Genomic DNA, 11,492 nt, shown 5'->3' with positions numbered 1-11,492 from the left:
TTTGGGAACAATATCAAAAAATGTCATACAGTACTATAACTAATTGCAGATCTCAAACATCACACCATCAGAGCTACAAAAATGGCAATATTAGGAACAGCATACATACTGCACTGATATTTAACAGATTCTTAGCTTTTTGGTTAAAACTCGTATCTGTTATATAATACCAATCAATCTTTTTATAAATTTGATTGACTGTTCCTGGTGTTCAACACCACCACCACCAACAACAACAACACCAACCACCACCACCACCACCACCACCACCACCACCACAACAACAACAACAACAACAAGACGCTCTGGGAACATGTCTAGGGGCATGCTATTGCACTCGAGTCTTGCTTCTTTTCTAACACCTCTATCCCCAACTGGTCACACATACAGCAAGGCAATCTCAGACCAAGGCCTGAATCAACCACTTTAGGACCCATTGCAGTTCTACTAAACCATGAAATTACATATATATAATGTTATATTATGAGCATAGGGTCATATAAAGTGGTGCCTCGCTTAACGAGTGCCTCACTCAACGATGAATTCGCATAACGATGGCCTTTGCTGGAAATTTTGCCGCCTCACCTAACGATGTTTCCTATGGGGGATTTTTGCATAACAACGTTTGGGACCTTGCTTCACTTAACGATGACAGTTTTAGGTCCCCTGTTTCGCTTAATGTTTTTTTCACAGCCCTGTTTTCGCTATTTTAAAAATATTCTAAAATGTTTAAAAAATGTTTAAAATGCTTGGAATCATTAGCGCACCTAATAAAACCTTCGTTAAAGTAATTTGGCTTCATTCTGAGTCTTTTTGAATTTTTGGTGATTTTTTTTCACCATTGAAATGTATTGAATAGGCTGCTATTGGAATGGATTAACCGGTTTTCAATGCATTCCTATGGGAAATGGTTTTTCGCTTAACGATGTTTTCACATAATGATGTTTTTAATGGAACCAATTAACATCGTTATGCGAGGCACCACTGTATATGACTCTATGCTCACGAAACATCTCTGTGTAAGTACTTACCACAGCTATAAATGCATGTTACATACAAATGTTTAAGAGCAGCCTATTTGTAGACCATGAAATGTGAGGTAAGTTTCAACTCTGCTACACCTCGGGCAGGAATAATCAAGGCAAAAATGTTGGTGGGATTAAATAAGGACAGCTAAATTTTACGGTTACTAATGACATTTTAGCAGCTATGTATTGTAAGACGGTAAATTGATTCATCTATTCAGAAAAGATATTAATAACTTTAACCATTTGATCTCCACATTTTCTCCAATTTTCTTTTATACAATAAGTATGCAACAAATACCTACACTGAAGAAATGGGTGTGTAGACTCTCCATGTGAGCAAAAAAACTCAAATTTTCCAGGGTCATGTGCAAAACTTACATGCAAACAGCAAAGTCTCTTCTATGGGTGTGTTGCAGACACATAAAGAAAGAAATCAGTGACAGACAGGATAAGGGCTATGTGGTTCTTCCTGAGTGTCATAAACCTGTTTGTCATTAATGAATACTACATGGTACCACATGGATAGAGGAAGCAATGCATTCAAGAATGCTATCCTGCTCGCAGTCTGAATTGGTATAGTGTCCCCCCCACCAAAAAAACCCCCTATCTGAATATGCTGAATGGACAGATTGGTTCTTAATGACATAAAGGAAGTCTAATATTCCAGTTTCTTTGTGATTACCTTTGATGTATGAAATAAAAGGTGTTATGTAATATATCTATAGATATATTTTCTATAGCCCAAATCCTATTTGTCTCATGATGAGAATGCAGAGGTTGTCACAATGACTCATGGCTAATTGTTGAGATGTTGGGTGTACAACTGGTAGGTAACCAGACATACAGTTGACACGTGCTCAGTACCATGGCAATTAACAGTGGCATGTTCCTTGGTACCTCCATGAACACTGAGATGATTAGAGTGTTTTGGGCTCACTCACTGTTTCACCGGTAACTCGACAACATCAGTTCCATCCAAGTAAGCTAATGATTTGCAGACTTGAACCAAAAGAACAATGTAACAAAGTCTCCTTGCTTCCAAATTAGCATCGAGATGTACCATTAACTTTCAGATAATTAATAATCTTATAATGGCTCCTTGTCTGTAAAAAGGAGACTTTATAAGACCATTTATCATTTGTAGCCACTGGGAATCTTAAGATCAATGTCCAAAAGCACATGTAAAATAATGTGTGTATGTTTAATCCCACTAACCCCACTCATGTTTATACAATTTAATGTTGCTGCCCTTTTATTTTCTACAAACAGAGGACACTTGGGGAGGTGGTGTCCCTACTTCCAGCTGTGCTGCTCTCACTTAGCAGGAGATGTAGCCCTGCCATGGGGGACTGCACTCCTGAAGCAGAAAATAGGGACATGGAAAGACTGCTGACAGTTTATTTCGGGCTCTCAGATAAATTATCAATATCAGTTACACTTACCACCCCCAAGCCTGTCAATAGATCTTACATAAATGTTGGTGCTTTCAAAATCTGCCTGCTTGGAATCAGCACTGAAATGGAAGGCAATCTAGTATCCAAAATGTGACAGATATTCCCAAAGATAAATTAGTGGCTCAAACAGGAGCAGATTGGAACAATAAAGAACTGCTTTTGATCAATAGTCTTACAGAACTTAGTAGACCCCCAGGTAGGAAATCAGAAGCCTGTGTTCTTCACAACTGCCTTTATCCCAAAAAAAGAGGAATGGTACAGAATGAACCAGAATGAAATTGTACACCTTATACAACTTTCTTTCATCTTTTGGATATCTTTTAAGTTATCTTCTTCAACCAACTTGATTTTCAAAAACAACCTAAACTTTTTCTTCTTCTTTTGTTTTACAGACACACACAAAAATGTGTGAGAATTATTATTTACAAAATTTATGTTTACAAATCCCAGTACAGAATAACAGGAGTAGACCAATCGAAACATATTTAAGGTGAGAAGCCTCTGGTAGCCTCAGAAGGTGTGGAGGATCTCTTTAATACTGTAGCTAAAAATTACCACCAGGCTGCTCCCACAAGTACTGGGACCAACAGTGGTGATCTGACAGCAGTTCTCAAAGGCCTCTGGAGGCCAAAGAACAGCTCTAGGAACATGAAAGCCAAGGATAGGAAGCTTTCCTTTAATTTAATATAAATATTCCCATTGTGGGATGGTGACATCATTCTACTTGCATGGCATAACTGCCATTGTGCCATTTCTGGGCACAATTCAAAGTGCTGATTTTAACCTATAAAGCCCTAAATGGCTTAGGTCCAAGGTAGCTCAAGCACTGCACCTCCCTCTATGCTCCTACCCAGGTGTTAAGATGATCAGGGGAAGCTTTTCTCTTGGTCCCATCACCTTCACAGATGCATTTCATGGGGACACAAGAGAGGGCCTTCTCTGTGGCTGCACCCAGACTTTGGAATTCCCTCCTACAGGAGGCCAGCCTGGTCCCTTCTTTGCTGTCCTTTCACAAGCAGACAAAGACCTTTCTCTTCAGATAGATCTTCCTTAGTGACTGGCTGCCTGAGTGGTATTTTTAAATGGATTGTTGTGCCTTGTTGCTTTGAATGTGTTTTTGGTATTGCTTTTGTTTATGGCTTTTTAGTGTGGTATTTGCTGGAACTTTTTAGTATTTATATATTTATTGTTTTTAGTGTTTAAACATTGTCTTTTACTGATGTAAGCTACCTTGGATCCTTTTTAAGGAGAAAGGCGGGATAAAAATAATTTAAATAAAATAAAATACATAAGATAGACAGACTTATCGACTGACTGACCGAGTAAATAAAATACCAACTTATGCCAAGAGAATTTTAGCAAATACGTTTCACACCAGTGAAGATTTTGCCTGGGAACCTTAGACCCTGCTGTTCAGTTTGTTCCCTGGTTACATATGTGAATGAAAACCTTGTTTTCCTTCCCTTTGATTCTTTATTATTGAACTAGACTTCGACTGGCTAGCACTTCAAACAGAAATAAAGGACTTTCTCTGTTACACAGCAGATGTGGATACCTTGGAAAAATTAGCAACAAAATGCTCAGCCCAAATGTAGTATTTGCCCCGTACCTGCATTTATTGAGCAGCATCCAGAACCTGTACTACAAAGTATACATATTTGTCAAGACATAAGAATTTCTTTCCTTCTTGAATTGGAATCTGTTGAATAAAAGCAAAGATTCTTATTTTCACTCAAAACCAAGTCTTTTAAACTGTGTATTCTCAAACACTGGGGTGTTTTCCCCAGGGGGCATTATCAAGCTTTCAGGAGAGGCATGTGAAATTTTAAAAGGAAAACGTATTTGTTATTAAAAATTAATTAATGTAAAAATATTTGGAGATCAAAATAAATCATGTTTTCTGTATTTATAAATGCTTTGATTTGTTTTTAGTTGCAGCATTTTAAATTTTCAAGAAAATTGTTCGATGAGGCAGGTTTCAAGGAGGAGCGTGAGACTTTCTTGTTTATCAAAAGGTTGAAAAACACTGTTTTGTACAATGTAATTACTACATGTGCACAAGACTTCCTTAACTGAAGCAAAAAAGCAAAGTTTGTTCCTTGTATACCACCCTATAGCTCTTAAAGCACTTTCTGGGAGATTTACAATTCAATTATGCAAGCTACACATTGCCCCCATCCCCCAGTGACTTGGGTATTCAATTTACCAACCTCTGAAAGATGGAAGGCTGAGACAACACTGAACCTGGGATTGAACTCAGGTAGTGAGTCTTCACTGCAGTACTGAAGTTTAGCTACTGCACCATGAGGCTCCTACCTTTCCATGAACAAAGCCAAAAGAGGTAAACAGAAGGCAGAATGGGCAAGATGCTGGTGAAAAAGCCTTAGAGTGCCTTTTTCTTTTTCTTTATGCTGACATCTAAGCCCTGCACCTGGCTATGTCAGAAATTAGAATGTCTGAAAATTAAAATTGCAATCTAACAGTAAAATGATCTGGAACCTCTCCTGAACACATAGGTTTTTGTCTAATTTTGGAAGCTAACCAGAGCCAGGCCTGGTTAGTCCTTGGATGGGAAACTTCCGATAAACACTATGCCTCTCCAGGGATGAGATGGGAATTTTTTTTCCTGAAATTTTGGAAAGCCACAGTTGGCCACAGTTGACAAGATGGACCAATGGCCATACCCAATATAAAGAAAGCTCCTACGTTTCTATGTCCCTTGTGAAGTGGCTAACCATCTGAGTTATTTTTTCTGTTTGTTGGAGAGCTACTTCTAGCATTCATGAACAATCTCATATAGCTAGATATAATTCTCTGCACTTTTCCACCCCCAAGTGATTGGTAATTCCAAAGCACTGATTGTTCATGCGCCACTGAAATAAGAGGACAACTCTTTGCATAACTCTGATTTGCATAAAATTGCATATGCTAATTTATAAGTTCAGAGTCAAAATAAGAGTCAAAATGAGAAATGGTTCTTGTAATTTGAATAGAATTTCAATACATCTTCCTTGGATAAGGAAGTCTGTGCCCAGGTGATTTGCAACCTTTCTGTATACAGCTAGTACAGATGCTTATTGTAGGGGAGTAAATACAAGGTCCCTCATTTTTGACCTTCTACTCTTTCCCCCCCCCCAAAATAAGACAGGGTCTTATACTAATTTTTGCTCCAAAATGCATTAGGGCTTATTTTCAGGGGATGTTTTATTTTTTTCCATGTACAACAATCTACATTTATTCAAATACAGTCATATCATCTTCTTCTGGTTGCTGCAGAATGGTGGAGGACAGGGTTTTACTTAACTGGGCCTTATTTTTGGGGTAGGGCTTATATTACAAGCATCCTGAAAAAATCATACTAGGGCTTATTTTCAGGTTAGGTCTCATTTTTGGGGAAACAGGGTAGTTCTTTATCTTCGTATCAGGCTTGGATTAGATTGACTCAAGACTTGGCTATTTGGGCAGGCCTTCCCTCCGGTCACTATCTGATTTTTTTTTTTTACCTTTTCCATCTTGAATGACATTCTCTATTGTTAAATTGTTGTTTGGTACTATGATTGATTTTATTCTATTTTATTGTGAGCCGCCCAGAGTAGATGCTGTCTAGATGGGCAGGATACTAAATAAATAAATAAATAAATAGGCCATTGAATAAAAGACACCTTCGTCCTCTATTAGTCCTGCCATTAGTGCCTCTCTCCTATAATAACATGTCAATCCACTGCATTTTGCAATTCTTGTTTTTTGATAGAGTTTTCTTTCTTTCTTTCTTTCTTTCTTTCTTTCTTTCTTTCTTTCTTTCTGATACATTTAGGAAAGGGAAAAAAATCAAGGCTGATTACAACCTGTTAGCTTTGCTTCTGCTCTACTTCTATTTAGGGGAAAAATATGGCTTTAGATTTCCCTCCCACTGATTTTCAACTAAAACAGAACTTAGTTGCCTGCTGATCCTGCTGGCTTTTTAAAATGAAAAACTTATTCTTCTTAAACTACTGGAAAATTATGTTTAAAAATCAGCATAATTTCATTGCCTTTTATTTCTGTCTGTCATGAAAACGGCTTGGCTGCTTTCGGGAACAGCCCAATGTAATTTAATGCACAAATTTAGTTATAGTTATGACTATACCGAGTGAAAAATATATTAATGATCCAAAGATATTAGTCACTCTACAGTAAAATTGGCTGTGTGCATACAGTGGAAAAAAATATGTTTCTATAGGTGCCTCTATCTTTGTAAGAGATAATTGTGCAAGATTGAAACTTGGCAGGTTTTGTAAGGAGTGAATTTGCTGAACCAATGCACCAGCTGTAGTTTAGCTGCTTAAATTGCAGAGGGGTGGAGAAATTAATTCAAAGTGATGATATCACAGAACCCATTATTTTTAATTGGGGGTGAGAAGAAATTAAGCCCTTGTACTCAAGGTCTGAGGGGGAAAAATGTCAATGGTTCTAAATTTCCAGACCACATGAACAGATTGAAGTAGTTGCAACATAATTTTGTAAGGGTGTGAAAGATGTCTGGGAAAGGAAGGTTGCAAAAATAATTTTTAAAAAAAACAAAAACCTGGGGTTGGAGATCAAGTTCAAGAGAGGTAAAAAAAATATTCTGGTTATTTCCCAACGTCTAGCAGGGAATTTGTCTTTCAAGTCTCCAGCAGAGGTCTTCAGCAAAATTCAACAGCCCTACAGTTTCTTCAAGCCACCTCTGAAGACAGATTTGTGGGTTTAACTTTTTTGTGATTCTATTTTCAGTCAATAAGGAAACTGGTTTTGAGCATGATAAATAAATATTCATTTACATCTTTAAGTCTGAAGGGTTGATCAACTTGTATGAAACAAGGATATGACCATGCATTAAGTTGATCCTTGTCTTAGTGCAGGATGGTCATCTCCATTTCCTATGGTATTCTGCAACAGTGCCTGGAATCAGAAGAAGACATAAATGGGTTGATCGTACAATTTCCTATCCACATCCGTCGTTGTGTGGTGTGAGACTGAGCCATGTGAAATGCCTCTGCTCTACTACAGTCATGGGGATGGACTGTGGCAGCACACAAAAGAGTGAAAGTCAGAGTCCTTAATCAAAATTTGTGTGCTGGGCGAGGAAAACTATGCCCTTAGTGAAACACTGGTGATTGCTTTGCCATGGGACTACTTCACCACTCGCCTCTACATCTTCTCCAAAGTACTGCCAAAATGACTGAGGTTGCTTGGCTGGTGAACATGACTGAGTTTAGACCAGGAAGCTTCAATTTATGGAATATGATCAAAGTTTTAAACCCAGTATGGCTACAGTTTGGGGATTCTGCCTATATCAGTCTTTTCAGACAGTTGTTGGGCATGTCAGTGATGGGCATAGTTTAGGAGTTAACCCTGTTCCTTTGCTTACTGTGATAAGGTGTAGGGTAAGGCAGAGGCAACTCTTCTTTTTGAGCGGGAAATAACCAGGAGGCTTCATTTCTGAACTTCAACAGATTTATTAAACTTAACATTTGGAGAGCCTATCACAACTTCTGTAGGCTCAAAACAGCTTAGCTCAGGCAATTGCCCATATGAGCTAGGTAACACATTCAAAAACGAGCTGTCCTGTTTTATTGCGGTGCCGGGCCAAAACGCTCCTTGTCCGTTGGCTTCCTTAATGGCGTGCTCCTCACCGTGCATATCGTGCCACAACATGGGTGGCGTGCCCATTCCCCTTTGAGCAGTCGCTTGTTGAAAGAAGCGTCTGGATGAATCACCCTCCTCGAGTGACCCTGTCCCCTCAGGAACACTACCACTGTCCATTCTGTAGTCTCGCCCACGCTCACTCCCTCTTTATTTGTGGTCAGGTCCAGCAACAGTCCTCCCACTTTAAAATTAGGGAAGTCTTGAAGGAGGTTGCACGCTCTCTTATATTCACTCTCTCCCCCTTCCTTCATGCCTTCCTTTGGAATTCTAAAGGTTCTCACCTCTTCCTCTCCCTTCTTATCCTCCTACCAGACTGGCCATATTAACTACTCCCCTTCCTTTCCCTTTCCTTCTTCCACCAAACAAATGTCTGTCTTCATTCCTATTTTTTCATTAACATTATCAATCACCCCTTTTGTTCTCTCTCTTGATCTTTCAATTATAGGTTCCTTTATTCGAGGAGACAAGCACACTCTCTACATCTACTCCTCCTTCACACTCACCTTCTGTTAGCACTGGTAAGGACTACAACTGCAACTCAGTTTTAAAGTGTATTTTTTTCATAAACATTTAATCTCCTGTAGTAGTGCTAGAACTATAACGCTAAATTGAAAAAGCACTGGTTCAAATGCTTACTGTGTCTTGCTATTTCACTTGCTAAATAAAAATTAAAAAAAAGAAGGAATTTGAATGCTGGCAAAATAGGCAGGTTAAGAGGGTATTTATAATGACAGGAAAAGATGTCTTTTCATATATGAAGAAAACTTTTGAACGGGTTTGATTCGGTTCTTTCATGTCAGAAGCACTGCAGCACAATTAATAAATATGTCTAATAAGTTTTATCCAGTAACATGCATTGAGGGCAGCTAACATTGAGGGCAGCTGAAGCTCGTAAAATACACCAACACAAGTGTGAAGTTGGCTGGTCTTTAAACTAGCAAAGGACTGTGTCAGTGCCAAAACACTATTTTCTTGGGTTGACTTTGGTTCTGCCAACTCCACTCTAGTCTATGAAGTGACTTCCAAGTAAGCCAGTTCTCCATGTGACTGAGGCTAGCCTTTCCTCAGGTTCCATCCACTTTAAGAGGTCTGTCATTCTTTCCTTCCACATTTTAGCCCTGACATGATCTGCTGTTTCCTCAAGGTCATTGCTTTTTCCTTGTCCCCACTCTCCTTGGCCTTATTTGCCTTCACTATTATTAATTCTGATTGGCTCTGGCGTGCCCCATGTGATTTTTCCTGGTGACATCATGGCATTAGGTTTGGTGTGGTGTATCACCTAGGATCCCCACCTGATGTGCTTCAAAGATAAATACAATAAATAATAGTGTTTTACATGGGTTGGAACATAACCGTTAGTTATTATAATATACCACAACTGCAACAAAATGTAAAATATTTCCAGCGTGGTGTATCCCTGTTCCACATTTTAAACACTAAATAAGAAACAGTTCCTTGACATAAGGAACAACTGGAGAGCCATTATTACCTGACACAACCAATCAGTTTAAATGCCAGTGAGAGCAAATGAAGTCAAGGACATTAAGGGCAAATAAGAAAACACGACAGAGAAGAACAAAATAACCCTAGAAAACAGTCAGACAATGCAAATATTCAGCAGGGTAAACATTAGTGATTCACTTGGCTGTATACCTTAAATTTAGAGTGTGTGTTAAGTACACCTGTTTTTAAACCTGACAGACTTTGCCACAGGGACACACATTGTTTGGATTGTGGAGGCTGCCTTTCAAAACCATTTGGAAAGTTCGCTTCTTTCACCAGAATGTGGCAAGGCTGTGTGGATTGGGGCTGTACATAAGAATCATGTGGTCCTTGACTGCATCAGCTGTGCTGGCTTCTGATGTATTTCCAGGCACTAGTCAAAATGCTGCAGATAATTTATAAAGCCCCAAGTGGCTGTAGGTCAAGTTAACCGAAGGGCTCAAAACTTGGATGTCATGAGTTTCAAGTAATGTAGTTAACAGTCCTAGTTATGGGATGGAGGGGAGGTCAAAAGGAGCAGTGGCATTACAATTGAAAAGTAATACGGCCAATAGGATCAACACTGTTTTACTGGTGGAGTGATGTACATCTTCTAATTACTGACAAAAGTTATTTCAAAGGGTATTTGAAGGCACTTTGATAAGATTTTTTAAAAATTATGTCATTGTTGTATCAGTCTTAAGATTTTCTATTATCAAAGTAAAAGAAAATCCCCCCAAAATAAAAAGCATCACAACAAATATATATACCCATCATTGTAAGGAATTGCAATAATGGGTGACTTCTGAAACACTGTAACAACTAATACGAACAAATTAGTTTTTAAAAGTAACTTTCCAAGCTCTGGTAGAACTATCTTCTCTGATTAGTTTATGAGCTCCTTGGTGGACAAGACCATCTTTTATTTCTGAACTGATGCATGTAAAGTGGAAATTGAAGAAAGGGCTGTGTTGGTGCTAATCTACTTAGCCCCCATATGGATGTCCTTTCTCTGATAAGATAACAATAACAATAACAAAACAAAGAGCATGCTTCTATTTAAATTACTCTTCAGCTGGATAATAAATCTGACATCACCACTCCTCTTCTCTGTTTTAATTTGCATTTTGATCTACATCATACTTATAGTTATAAACATTCATTCTTGTTATGATTTCCTCTGCATTCCTTTTATCCTATACGTTACCAAAGAAGGGAAAAGCCATGTCCTTAGGACGGAGCGCTCAGAGTACCTCAAGCTGCATTGGTATTTTGGGTAATGTAAATATGTATATTGTTAGTAATTATATTCAAAGGATGTAACTCTTGATAGTTACATTCTCTTTTTATTATATTGCTTTTGTCATATAGCACGACTGGACAGATCCCTTTTATTTTACGAAGATATAGTCCCAAACTAGTTGCTGGTGTGACTCATAGGAGCAAATTGCTGCTAATTAATGAGTCCTCACTTGATTTTCTCATTATGCACCAGTTGGGTAGTTTGGTGCACAACCAGAAATATGAGCAAGGACTCATTAATTATAAGCAATTTGCCACAATGAATTAGAGCATTTCCCTTTCACTGGCGTAACTACACAACAGGGTTTTGGCTACTTTGTAGAATTTAAAATGTTGTTTTGGCCAGATATGCATCTTGTAGTTTTATAGTAATTTTCAAGGGAGGACAATGGAGCATGTTAAAATTTGTTCTCTTCTGCTTGACATATTTGAGACTAATAAATAATATTTAGGCTGATCTTTGGATAGCATAGCAATATACTTGCCTTTTAAAAAAACATCCTTACATTCTTATAGCAATATACTTATATTATTATATCCTTATAGCCAAGGAACTGGC

At 38.2% G+C, this 11,492-nt stretch overlaps 1 long non-coding RNA gene across 1 annotated transcript in view; it reads left to right on the top strand.

The window, feature by feature from the left end:
• The first annotated feature begins 625 nt into the window (after positions 1-625).
• LOC144586091 (uncharacterized) overlaps positions 626-11,492 on the top strand; it is a 335,115-nt gene continuing 324,248 nt past the window's right edge. The window contains exon 1 of the long non-coding RNA XR_013540819.1: positions 626-661. This is a non-coding gene — a long non-coding RNA (uncharacterized LOC144586091). The remainder of the gene's footprint in view (positions 662-11,492) is intronic.

This window comes from Pogona vitticeps, chromosome 1 (genome assembly GCF_051106095.1).
Source record: "Pogona vitticeps strain Pit_001003342236 chromosome 1, PviZW2.1, whole genome shotgun sequence".
NCBI classification, from domain to species: domain Eukaryota; kingdom Metazoa; phylum Chordata; class Lepidosauria; order Squamata; family Agamidae; genus Pogona; species Pogona vitticeps.
This window is presented reverse-complemented; position numbering and strand designations above follow the sequence as displayed.